Source organism: Candoia aspera, chromosome 1 (genome assembly GCF_035149785.1).
Source record: "Candoia aspera isolate rCanAsp1 chromosome 1, rCanAsp1.hap2, whole genome shotgun sequence".
Taxonomy (NCBI): Eukaryota; Metazoa; Chordata; class Lepidosauria; order Squamata; family Boidae; genus Candoia; species Candoia aspera.
In genome coordinates, this window is record NC_086153.1 from 293,207,667 (window position 1) to 293,219,758 (window position 12,092).

Sequence of the window (12,092 nt, forward strand, 5' to 3'; positions counted from 1 at the left end):
ACATAACACATTTTAGAGAGTTCAATCAAAGGATTCCAATGTCTGTCTCTTATTTCTTGTTCTGTAATGAGATAATTTACTCATCCAAGCCAAATCCCCTATTTTATTACTTGAATTATAACTACTCCATTTCAGGTCAACTCTATGATGTAGAACACAGCCATTTTGGGGTCAGTTCTGTGATAAACACAGAACAGAAATATGATCAGGTTTTTATCATTTTAACGGGAAATTTCAATTATATGCAAAACAAAGTTCATTTACTAATCAGTTACAGGAAGAAAATAATCAGATTTATTAAGTTTCACATTTTTCCCTATGACCAGCAGCTAAATGAGGTCAAAGTTTAATAGTTTAAACTAAAGCTTATGACATTACATTAGGCCATGAGCTCTGATCGCATACTGTTGCCCAGAATGTTCTTTCCTTTTAAAGAAAAGAACTTGTTTCTGTACTTAAACGAATAAAGGTACAAACATGCCCACAAGACATAATTCACATGTTCTGGATAAACATTCATAGACATAGAACACACATAGACATGTTGACACAACTGTCTGAAGACTTTCATGTAGCAATTCAAGGGCCTGTTTTAAAAAAGAGAAATGGAAGAAGTAATTGGTAAGAGACCAGGGTGGTGGTGGGGATTTACCCCAAAGCAAAATGCTGTCTTTAAGGGAATAACCCCATGGGTGGAAACTGTTTCACATATGGACCATGCCTTTGTAGAACTTTTTGTGGCTGGTGAGGATGGGGAAACTGGGATTCCTTACTTAGAGCCTGAAAAGAATTCTTTAAGCATGTTTCCTGGCAAATGTTCCCCTGAAGAACTCTGTGGCTGGTTGATTGGCTTTAATTCTGTTCTAAACAAATGAATTCAAACCAGCAAAGCAGGAGAAAAAGCAAGAGAAGACATCAGAGGAACAGGTGAGAGACCTTTGTTTGTAACTTAACATTTTGCTTGCTGTTCATCTTCTTGGACTTAAGGGTAGGAGCTTCTCAGCCCTCCACCAGATAGGGACCCTGACTTCAGAGTATTCAGCATCCAGCTATTGGTCACCTTTCTAGGAAGGCTATATTCAAATGCTAGCTAATGCGGGTAATGATATTGAAGATGCCCTTCAGACATGATAAGGCAGTTTTAAGCCAGTTTGGTGTAGTGGTTAAGGCACCAGGCTAGAAACCAGGAGACCAGGAGTTCTAGTCCCGCCTTAGACACAAAGCCAGCTGGGTGACCATAGGCCAGTCACTTTCTCTCAGCCCTAGGAAGGAGACAATGGCAAACAACTTCTGAAAATCTTGCCAAGAAAACTGCAGGGATTGGTTCAGGCAGTCACCAGGAATCAACACTGACTTGAAGGCACATACACACACAAAAATCCAGCATGCTGGCTGGGGAATTCTGGGAGTTGAAGTTCACACCTCTTAGAGTTGCTAAGGTTGAGAAACACTGGTCTGATTGGTTTTCCAGCACGCTGCGGTGGGTTGGACTAAGGGAACCTTGTAGTCCCTTCCAACTCTACAATTATATGATTCAAGGTCAGAAGTTTTTATGAGGAAAGATGTGCAGCACGAAATAAGGTCTCTTTGTATCAAAGAGAACCAAAACCATAGAATGATTACTGAGACTTTATCTCAGGATTAAATAAAGAAACTTTTGTGAAAGGGATGTTGTTACAAGCTGAGAGGGGTAGAAATGTAAAACCTCACTAGCAGGAGTCTCATTCGAAGGGTTCCCCAGTAAAAAGGTAATTGTGATAGCTGTCACAAATCAGACTGAACTTCCTAACACAGGCAGGTCTGTCCAGCTAAGGAGTTCTTAAGCCCTTCTACCACAGAGGGCTCCCTTTGGTCCATTTTTTTGAAAAATGGAGAGCAAAGTGTTCAGATCTTCCTGTCTAAAGTCCAGAACATAACAAACCCGTGCCAATCCAGCTACAAAAGGGGTAGTCTTTCATATGAGAAAAGTTTAAATGAGAAATTCCTTTGGTAAACTAATAAAACAATTGATCTTGATACAAAAAAAGAAGTTTATTGGAAAAGAGAAATGCAGGAGAACAAGGAAAGGCAACAAGAGCACAGACAGAATTCTGGATAAAATCAGTACAGACCAACTGAACTGGTTACTTCCTATCTACTTGCATAAGATCCTGAGTTTCAGCACATGTTTGTTGGAGATATTATCTGGGCCTTCAGAATGGATATTGATAGGCAGGCTGTTGGTATGCCCTGAGTACTATCCTCAGTTTATGGAACACAGAGGGTAAGTAAAAGTCTTTGGTGAGTTTGATACTTTCTCTGCTCAATCAAACAAAAATGTTCCATCTCTGATGTCCTGGGATAGCAAATCAGAAAATTATCTAGCAGGTAAGCACCCCTTCCTAATGACTGTAGGATGAATGAGAAATGTACAGGATAGTTTTCACCATTTCCAAAAATGATTGTATATAAATGATTATGTGGAAAAAGCTTTTGGGGAAGGGGGAAGATGAATTCAGTCTTGTAAGTCTTTGAAGCATGGGGGTCAGCTTACCAGACAACTTAAAGAACACTGTCATGGAACATTCAGAAGAACAGAGCACAGCACCATGCAGAAAGAACCATGTTTATTGAAACAATTGTGGAATCCCAAGTTTACTGGAAAGAGGAACCCCAGAACGCAAAGATCTTTAATAGAAGTTGAGGGCTACAGGGTGGGAAATCCTAGGGAGCTGATTTGCTGGCCAGTTCGGGACAAGCTAGGCAGGTTCTTGTCTGTGTACCTGGGGTTATTTCTGTTATTGAAACAATTGTGGAATCCCAAGTTTACTGGAAAGAGGAACCCCAGAATGCCAGGGGCAGCAGCAGCAGAGCTGGGGAACCCCATCGTTAAGGAGATGGAATGTTGGGGTCATCAGGGGAGTGTCCCTGATGGAGGATGGAAGGGTGGGGCTTCCCTACATTGCAGTTTCCCTGTTGGGGCTGCCCTTGGGCTGTACCATGAGCAGGTGAGCAGGGCTTCTGTTCTTCGGTTCAGATGGGGTTGCAGCAGGCTTTATCTGAAGGCAAGAAGGGTCAATTTGGGTCTGATAGAGTTAGGCAAAGAGAGGAGCTGGGTTTGACTCTGGTCATATCTGAAAGACTGGGAGAAAAAAGAGCGTAGTCCCCATTTTGTTTGTTAGATCTATTTTCTCCACCACAGCACTGTTATGCCATAAGCAAAAGTAGGGACTTGTCTCAGATATAAATAAAATAGGTGTGCATTCTTCCAAAACATATATACTAAGAACACTTTCACTGCTTGTTTGTTTTACAGGATCTTGATTTGTATCGAAAAGCACTCAACTGAATTTTCTCTCCTTTGCTCCAACTTGGTGAATTGATAACATTTCTTCTGTTTCTTTGAGAATATGCCAGAATCATTACACAGAGAATGGTGTCCATTCATTATAGAAGTGCTTATCATAAATTTGATTCAATTATTTTTAAAATGCTTTAAAAGTCACTCTGTTTTGAAAGAAAAGGTGGAATATAGATTCTGGCTCAAGCAAATATATACAATGGAGTCTTTCCGAGGCTGATGGGGCTGCCTTTGGCAATTCAGTGGGGTGACTACACTTCCCAAAATTTGCATAGCCAGGGCAAGACTAAATTTGATATAAATTCAGTTAATTAAGGGCAATTAATATGATTAGGCCATACGCATTTAGCACTGTTTCCCTTGTCAATCACATTAACAGTTACCATTTGGTGGCAGCCTTTGGCTCTCAAGGCTTTAATGGGGTGCCTGCATGTAGCCCTGAACCTTCAGGTGGTGCACCTTTGCCACTGAGGTGGGCGCCATCTGGGCCAACCTTGGCTTAAATCTCTCTTCCTCTAATACAGCTACAGCCATTTCTTCCACTGGATCAGTTACTCCAGGATCTTTTATCAAAACCAGACTGGAATACTTGTTCCCAGTCAGGTGCCTGCCAGAGGCCTGGACTAAAATCTTATCATTACAAGTTACGATGTGACCTGCATTGCAGGCGATGAGAAGATGGTGCTAGAGCAGTTTTCTGTACAATGCAAGTGCTACGTGACGTGGCGCATGGAAGGGGGAAAAAAACTAAAGACAAATACTAGCAACCTGTCTGAATTTCTACTTCAAATAACGTAGTCAGTCAAAAAGCATGAAAACTTACAGCCCCAATTCTGCAGTCAGAATGAGTTTTGCCGAGGTCATACAAAAGGTAGAAAGAGAAAACTGGCCTTATTGTGAGAAACTGGTTTTGGCAGGCTCATACTTGGAATCTTAAACGTAACTTTTAAACAAGTACAGCTGAGTTCAGACAAAATAGGAAACCTTGCTTGGCCACTGTAAGAATGAGCACGTCTCTTCTCCCTTTTCCTCCTTTTACATGTTCCCAAGAAGGGATTTATAGCTTCCACATCCAATTGGAAAATAACTACAGTCCCTGTGATGTCTGAATGCAACTGCTGTTTGTTTCACTTATATTTTGAGATAAACAGAAGCTAGCTGTATAGCAAATAGAGAAGAAATCGACATTAAATGTATTGTTCTTCCTGTCTCACCCAGATTTATAAGATTCCTACGGCCCCCCCAGCCCCGTTTTCAGCTTACCCTTGGTCTCACCATAAATTATCCAGGGATGGTCCTGAGTTTTCTCTTTCAAAGAGATGGCACCAGGACAACCAGAAATGCCATAAACTTTGGAAGTAGAGAGCCTTCTGCATTTTCTCAGGAATATATCAGAAGCAGACAACAAAGGGTCTTTGTAACATTCATTGATCTACAGTGTATTCTTCATATGTAGCAGATGTTTACTACAGAAATTTGCGTACACCATCGGCAAATTACTAACAATTTCCAGTGGGTATCAGTGACAAAGGGTTACTTATATTGTGTAAACAGTAATTTTGCTTGCAACTTGGGCCCTAAGTTACAGGTCCTTTTACTATTAATCCATACAGAGCATCTCAAAAGATTTTCTGTAATGTTTTCTAAATAGGAAAGAACATAAAAATACCAAGTGGGAGCATTTTCAGCCTTATGGTACCTAAAACAACTTTTCTTAGAAAGGGGAGATGAATTATAAGTTTTGTAAATTACCCAAAGTACTTCACTCCAGTCCCTCCAATGTTTTTCAGAAATAGGCCTGCAATTGATGCTATTAATTCTTGACACTCACTGAGATGTAAATAGAGTGTCTTGCTTCACATTGTGAGTGGCAGAAGGAAAATAGCATTCAGGGTAGAATCTATTAAGTTAACTTAGAAGACGTATTATTGTGGAACTGATCTTCAGTTTCTTGAGGTTCCATCAAAAGAAGAGCTTTCAGAAGGAATGATAATCTCAAGCCAGCACTCAGGTTTTCACTGGCGTGGAGGTGTTTTCTTGCAAAGGTGATCATAGAGCAGGATCAAGCCACTCTGTAGCTTGTAAAGGAAGGGGAACATATTTTAGGATAAAGCCTGTGACTTGGCTGGGGGAACTACCTTTTAGTATTAGAGGATGCACTTTAAAAAGTCATGGGCAGGGATAGGACAAAAAAAGTAACAATAATGTGATTTAGTTCCATGGAAAGTTACTTAAAATTATGTACAGTTAATATGATTATATCCAGGTATATAATTAATAATTTTCTTCTTTTTTCACTTTAAAATTACTATCAGGTAACAACTCTCAGAAGCCTCTGGAAACTACAGTCCAGCTTTGGAGAGTTTTGGGTGGTCCTGGGGCTTCCAGTTCTCTACCTCTGCTTTACTTTAGTTCTCCTAATCTCTGCCATTCACACAACACAAAACAATTCATGGGTTCGGGTTTGGGTTGCTTTAATATATGGATGTTACTCTGCTCGATCTCTCTTTCTCCTTTAATGCCAGACTTTGTGTGGGTGCAGTGACAGACTGAATCTGAAGCAACAAACTGAAGCTCTGTCATACACACTGGAAGTCTATGGGTCAATAAGCCAGCTGATCCAGAACTGGGAATACAGCCTGAACAGAGGGTTAGATAATGGTCAAATCCTCCCTGGGGAGGAGAGTTGCAGCTGATGATCTGTGGTCTAAGCACCAACAACTGGACAACTTTCCTGAACTGTACTCCGAGATGCACATTGCATACAGGTGGGCCAGGATCTGCACTGTACTTCGTGGTCTATGTTGAAACAGAAGTATAAGCACCGATGTCCTTCTCCCATTGCCAGGTATATACCTTGCAAGAGCCTTTGTTTTAGTTACATCTGGTGCAAAACGCCCATGGGACGTTTCCCTGCACAGGATTAGGAATCTGCTTTTGTTTTGTTGTGTATGTTTATGTGGAATGATGCACAGAGATGGGAGAAAGTAACCCGCTTTCTAGAATCTGCTGCCCACATGGCTACATCAAATGCTTCATGGTCAGGTTGCATCTGTTAATTCATAAAAATACAGCCAGACTTCTCAGAATATGTCAGAGGCCATTTAGAATTGCCGTCACCTCAAAATGTATTTGGCAAGGAGGAATCCCATTTCCCAGTGGCTAAATTAAATCCAGCTTCGTCCTCATTCAAGAACTCCGTCTTTTTCCACCATACTGGAGGATGCATGTGGACTGAAAGCCTTGAATCAGTAGATGCCTGTTTTAGTTAAGTTCAAGAAAAGGTTTTCAAAGAGAAGCTGAGAAAAACAGTGGTTGCCCGATGCAGCCTGTCTGCCAGCAGAAAATTACTGCAAGGGAGTCAAATCCACAAAAGGCAGGGTAGGGTGGGAAGGGAGGAAGACACATTACTCGGTAGATAAAAACACAAACATGGCTCAGCTGGATGCCCCAGGACTAAGATTTTTTATTATTATTATTCCAAGTTTCCCTTCCTAATGAAGAACACAGTTATTGAATTAACCTGCCTTCTGGATTTGCACAGGACACTGAATCATAAACTAGTTAAACAGGGAACGAGTTTATCTGCATTGGTGTTTACTGAGTTGGCAGAGAAAATAGCACAACTGAAGGGGTATCTAAAGTATAAGGCGTCTCCAAATTCAATGCCACCCAAAAGGCCTCTGGGAACAGTTTTTTCTGCTGCTTGGGACCAACTTTTATGTACGGATTTATTTGACTACATTACTTTACTATTACCACACTTTCAATCCACTTCTGACAGTTTACAACATAAAATTACAATGGTATAACCAGATGACAAAACCACAAAACATGTTTTTTAAAAGTAATTTTATTATTAGGCATCCCCCAATTGTTACTTCATTTTCTTCTTACCACTGTGATGCAATGGAGGGGGAAAAGATTAGCTTCCAGTAGAGCAAGTCTCCTCTGTGCTTTTGCTCCTCTGCACTGGATCCACCCATGAAGTTTTTCTTTGCTAGGGTTATCAAATCCAGTGCAAAGAATCTGGAAAAGCAGGGGTCTCTGCAGAGTGTAGTCAACAAAGTCAAGTTGGTGGTCACAATGGTGTGATGCCCATTAAAAACTGGCAGAGACTCAGTCACACCATCATGGCCACCATGTTGACTTTTTTGACCATATTCTATGAACACCCCGGTGGAACAGATGACAGCAACAAGTTAAAGCAGTGTTTCTCAACCTTGGCAACTTCAAGCTGTGTGGACTTCAACTACCAGAATTCCCCAGCCAGCATGCACTGGCTGGGGAATTCTGAGAGTTGAAGTCTACACAGCCTGAAGTTGCCAACACTGAGAAACACTGAGTTAAAGGGTTTCTGTGATTCTTATTGCCATCTAGGAATGGTCTGGAATTTGCAGTCCTATTCACTGATACGACAGCTCTACTCACCATTTACTAACTACCACCTCAGTATTTCTATGTGTATTTATACTCCTAGCTCACAGTAGGCCTCTGACGAGTCTGGGGAACAGCGGTTTTCATATTTAAAGCGCAACAAGCCGTTTTTCTTTTCCTCACTGCTATCATCGCCGGGGTTCGGGGGCTGCTAGGAAAAACAGCCCTTTTTTTCAGCAGCGGGAAACAATTTCGCGGAGTTGTTTTGCATCTTGGTGAAAACTCACCGTGCGCGTTTGGTCGAAAGAGGGCGCCGCAGCCTCGCTAATCTTTAAAAAAAAGCGACGGAAAGAGAAATTCGTAACTATTTTCGGGGAAAATTGAGATCGGACGCGACCGCCGCCAGCGCTCCCCCGCTGCTGCGGGTGAAATGTCCAGATCAGAAGGAATAGTATACCAGGTTAAAATGGGGGACGGGGGGGGGGGGGACAAGATTTTTTTTCTTTTTAAAAGAGGAGAGAGTGCTGATGCATTTTAAAGCTGTTGACAGCTTTATTCATTTGTCAGAAACGTAATGGAGCTAATGATAGGTTGTGTGTGTGTTTTTTAGCATGGGGTTTTAAATGGTTTTTAGTAGAAACTGTGTGCACTACTGAATCAGTTTCTTTGCTAGTTCCTTAGAGGGCATGACTGAATCCTGACCAACGCCGAGACATTCTCGCCCCCCCCCCCCCGCCAATTGGATTATTGATTATAACAACTAACACAGAACCAGTAAAACAAATCAAGTGGATATATTTAGAGTGAAGGTTGCCTTGAGCAACACAAGTCCTGTAGTTCTGCATATAATTTTATGGTCTGCATCCTAAGCAGAATTAGAAATCCAGGATCTACTGGGAGGGCTAATCCATTTGAGCATGTTCATTTTACACAGGCACTTCTTCAAGGGTCAGGCAGGAGCAGGAATTAGACAGGAGAAAGTTATAGGACTTTTGCCCATTTCAGACATTCCTTCCGCTTAACAAGGGAGCATTCCAGTATTCCTCTAGAACGAGGCCTTTGCACATTGGGTTGCAACTGTGTGAAGGATTTTTACATGATCTGAATCATGCCTGTTGTAAAAGAACCCGATGAGACATTCTGATTCTGACTGAGATACATCTTCAGAAACAATCCCTGGGCCTTCTGGAGAGAGAGTTATCTGGATGTAAGTTCAGTTGTTGCATTATTTGCCCAGTCCACGAGAACACTTTGTAACTGACCTTTAATACACTCATCCACACACACACACACATGTGCCCACATGTTCTAGCCATTATTAGTTTTTATTATTTGATGTATATTTTGTGCAATGGCCTTTAAATGTCAAATGTAAATGATCGATTGGGCATTTGCTTGCCCTCAGAGTCGGAGGTTGGTCAAAGGCAAACAAGTTTCAGGATAGGAGGAGGAAGCACAAAAGGATAGGAGACAATTTTTTAGGACTGTAGCAGTGGCACAGAATGAAGTATCAGTAAGAAAATAGGTTCATGCAAAAAGAGAACATTTTATTACTAACTCACCACTACGACAGTTTTGTGATTTCTTTTTAAATTGGCATCTAATATTAAAATGCTCTTGAATATCTAAGAGTCCTGATGGGCAAGAGACCATCAGGGCAGAAATGAGAGAAAGGGGACATTTGTCAGCTCCTGCCTCTCTGGAAAAGGATGCTCCCGCCCCTTACAAGAAATATGCTCACTGGGTAGCTCCACCTTCTCGCAGGCTTAAAGGCATGGCAGCATGTTGGAATGGCTTGGGATCTTTGGGAACTAAAGTTCATCTTATCCCATCCACTCTGGCACTACCTACTGAGACTTTCTAATGTTCTAATTAGAAAGTGGTATCAGTAGAGATGGGGGGGGGGGGATGACTCTGAATGTTGGCCCTCTGAGCTCAGGGCCTCATCTCCCACCTTGTGCTGAAATCTGAAGACTATCATGGCCTCTGGGATGTTGTCCCAGAAGCCATTGGGTTGCAGTCTAAATTGCGTCCCTTCTTTCACCTTTTGAATGGGTTTGGTCGCTTCATAATTTTTTATCCATGCACTTACATTTTAAACATGTAGAATTATTTTGTGTGTCTGTGTGTGTTCTGTGCACGCTTCACAGTCCTTGTGGATATTTAGGATATTTAGTTGCAATCATTACAAGCCTGCTGGTTCATCTCAGCCTGTTGTATAAATCACCATATAAGTATCGTGCTTTAAACTTACATTTCCTCATGTGAACTGCAGCTGTGCCAGTTGATAAAGTTCAAAGCGTGCTGAAAGCTACTGAAATGTTATTGAACCGAGCCCCAGCCAAGCTCAAACCACTTTAGCTGCAGCTGAACTTGAACCAAACGCTCAATAGCTAAATTTTCAGGGCAAACTCCCAGGACAAATAGATACCATCCCAAGACAAATAGTCAAATTCTCAGGTCTGTCAGGAGAGTGAAGAAAACAAAATAAAAGCAAGAGTAGCTTGTATACCCCAAAGAACAAGAACAGTCTTGTTCTTTGATAGTGAAGGATCCGTGTAGCTGAGCATTCTGTAAAACTGTAATTCTGCAATCGTGTATCCTAGTCCAGCTTAAATCAGGAATGGAAAAGTGCCAATCCTGATGTAACAGCCTAACCTAGTCTGCCAGGAGAAAGTATAGGCTGATTTCTGCCAGTTCCCCACTTGGAGTAGTTGCTAAAAGTCTGCTCCAGGAGCTAGTCCTTACTCAGTCTGATATGCAGTACTCACTCCTCCTACAAAGAGGAATGGATAGTATTGTCACAGGCTTCCAACCCTTTCCTCCTGGCATCACCTATCTTGCTTGGGAGATGGAAGGCTGAATAATGTCTAAATAATGTCATAATTGCACTTGGTCACATGATCTTCTGTAATCAAATGCAGCCCTGTTTGCTTCAAGAGATGCCAGATACAGACTAAGAAGACTGAAGATGTGTGTGTTATCTCTAAGATGATCAAGGTGCAATTGCATAAATGGGTGCCTGTCCATTTCATGAGTAGGAAACCATAGCTCTTCACTTAATGCAACTGTCAGAAATTACAGTATGAAGGGTGTTTTTTTTATGATATAGACAAAAATCTCTGCCAATTTGCCACCATTTCTGACACTTGTATTAAGTGAAAAAAGTAGCCTTTTTAATGAAAACAATTGAAATTATGTGCAATGCAAATATGATTGTGCATTGTGCATTCACATTTTTTTTAATCCATTCAATCATGTCCCTCGGAGACTGCCTGGACATGTCCCTTTAGTTTTCTTGGCAAGATTTCAGAAGTGGTTTGCCATTGCCTGCTTCCTAGGGCTGAGAGAGGGGGACTGGCCCAAGGTCACCCAGCTGGCTTTGTGCCTAAGGCAGGACTAGAACTCACAGTCTCCCGGTTCCTAGCCTGGTGCCTTAACCAACACACCAAACTGGCTCTCAGCATTTACATTATGAAATGAATAAAAGTTTCTTCCCCATATACTGGCCAGTTTCACTCAAAGGATACAATATCTATATATCCAGGATAAAAAATTTAAGCCAAAACTGATGGATATAGAATGTAATTTTAGTACATATGCTTGAATATAAATGAGCATTTCAAGTATCTTTCCATCTTCCTCAGTCAAAAATTCATTCTCTAAAAAAAAAAGCTCAACATCAGTTTGATTTTTGTTTTATTTATTTTCCACATGAGAACCCAGAAGCTGCATTTTCCATTTCTTGTTTTCTACACCCAAAAGAAAACAGAATGAAGAAAACTACATTTTAAAGTTACAAATGGTTAGTTAATTAAAGAAGCTATCCAATGTGACCCTTTCTCCATGTGCACTGGTTATTTTTATTTTATTTTTATTTATTACTGTAAACATAATATGTGATTATGCCCTCTATGCAAAACTCCTTCCTGAAAATCCTTCTGTTGATCTAAACATGTATAAATCCCAAAACCTTAGGATTTAAGAAAGGTTTCTTAAAACATGGGCAACTGATTCAGTTGCTAATTCAGTTAACAGAAACTGTTAAGTTTCTGTTTTAAAATTCCTGATTTTTCAATTGATAGTGAAAGAGGAGCTTTTAATCACTGTTTATTTGCATAAATATATAAAGTGAAATAAACAGTAATGGTGGGTATAACAGAGATGAACAACCTGAGGCCCCAGAGTCTTCCCAAAGTCCACATCAAATTTCAAATGTTTGAGAAGGAAGTCTTCCTTTAATTGAAATTACGAAATAAATTAAATTAAGCTAACTTTGAGTTTTGTCCTGGCCTTGTTTTCTTTTGGCATTGCTGAATAATTCTCTACACATTCAGGGACAGTAACAAACAGAACTTACTTCTGAGCAAACACA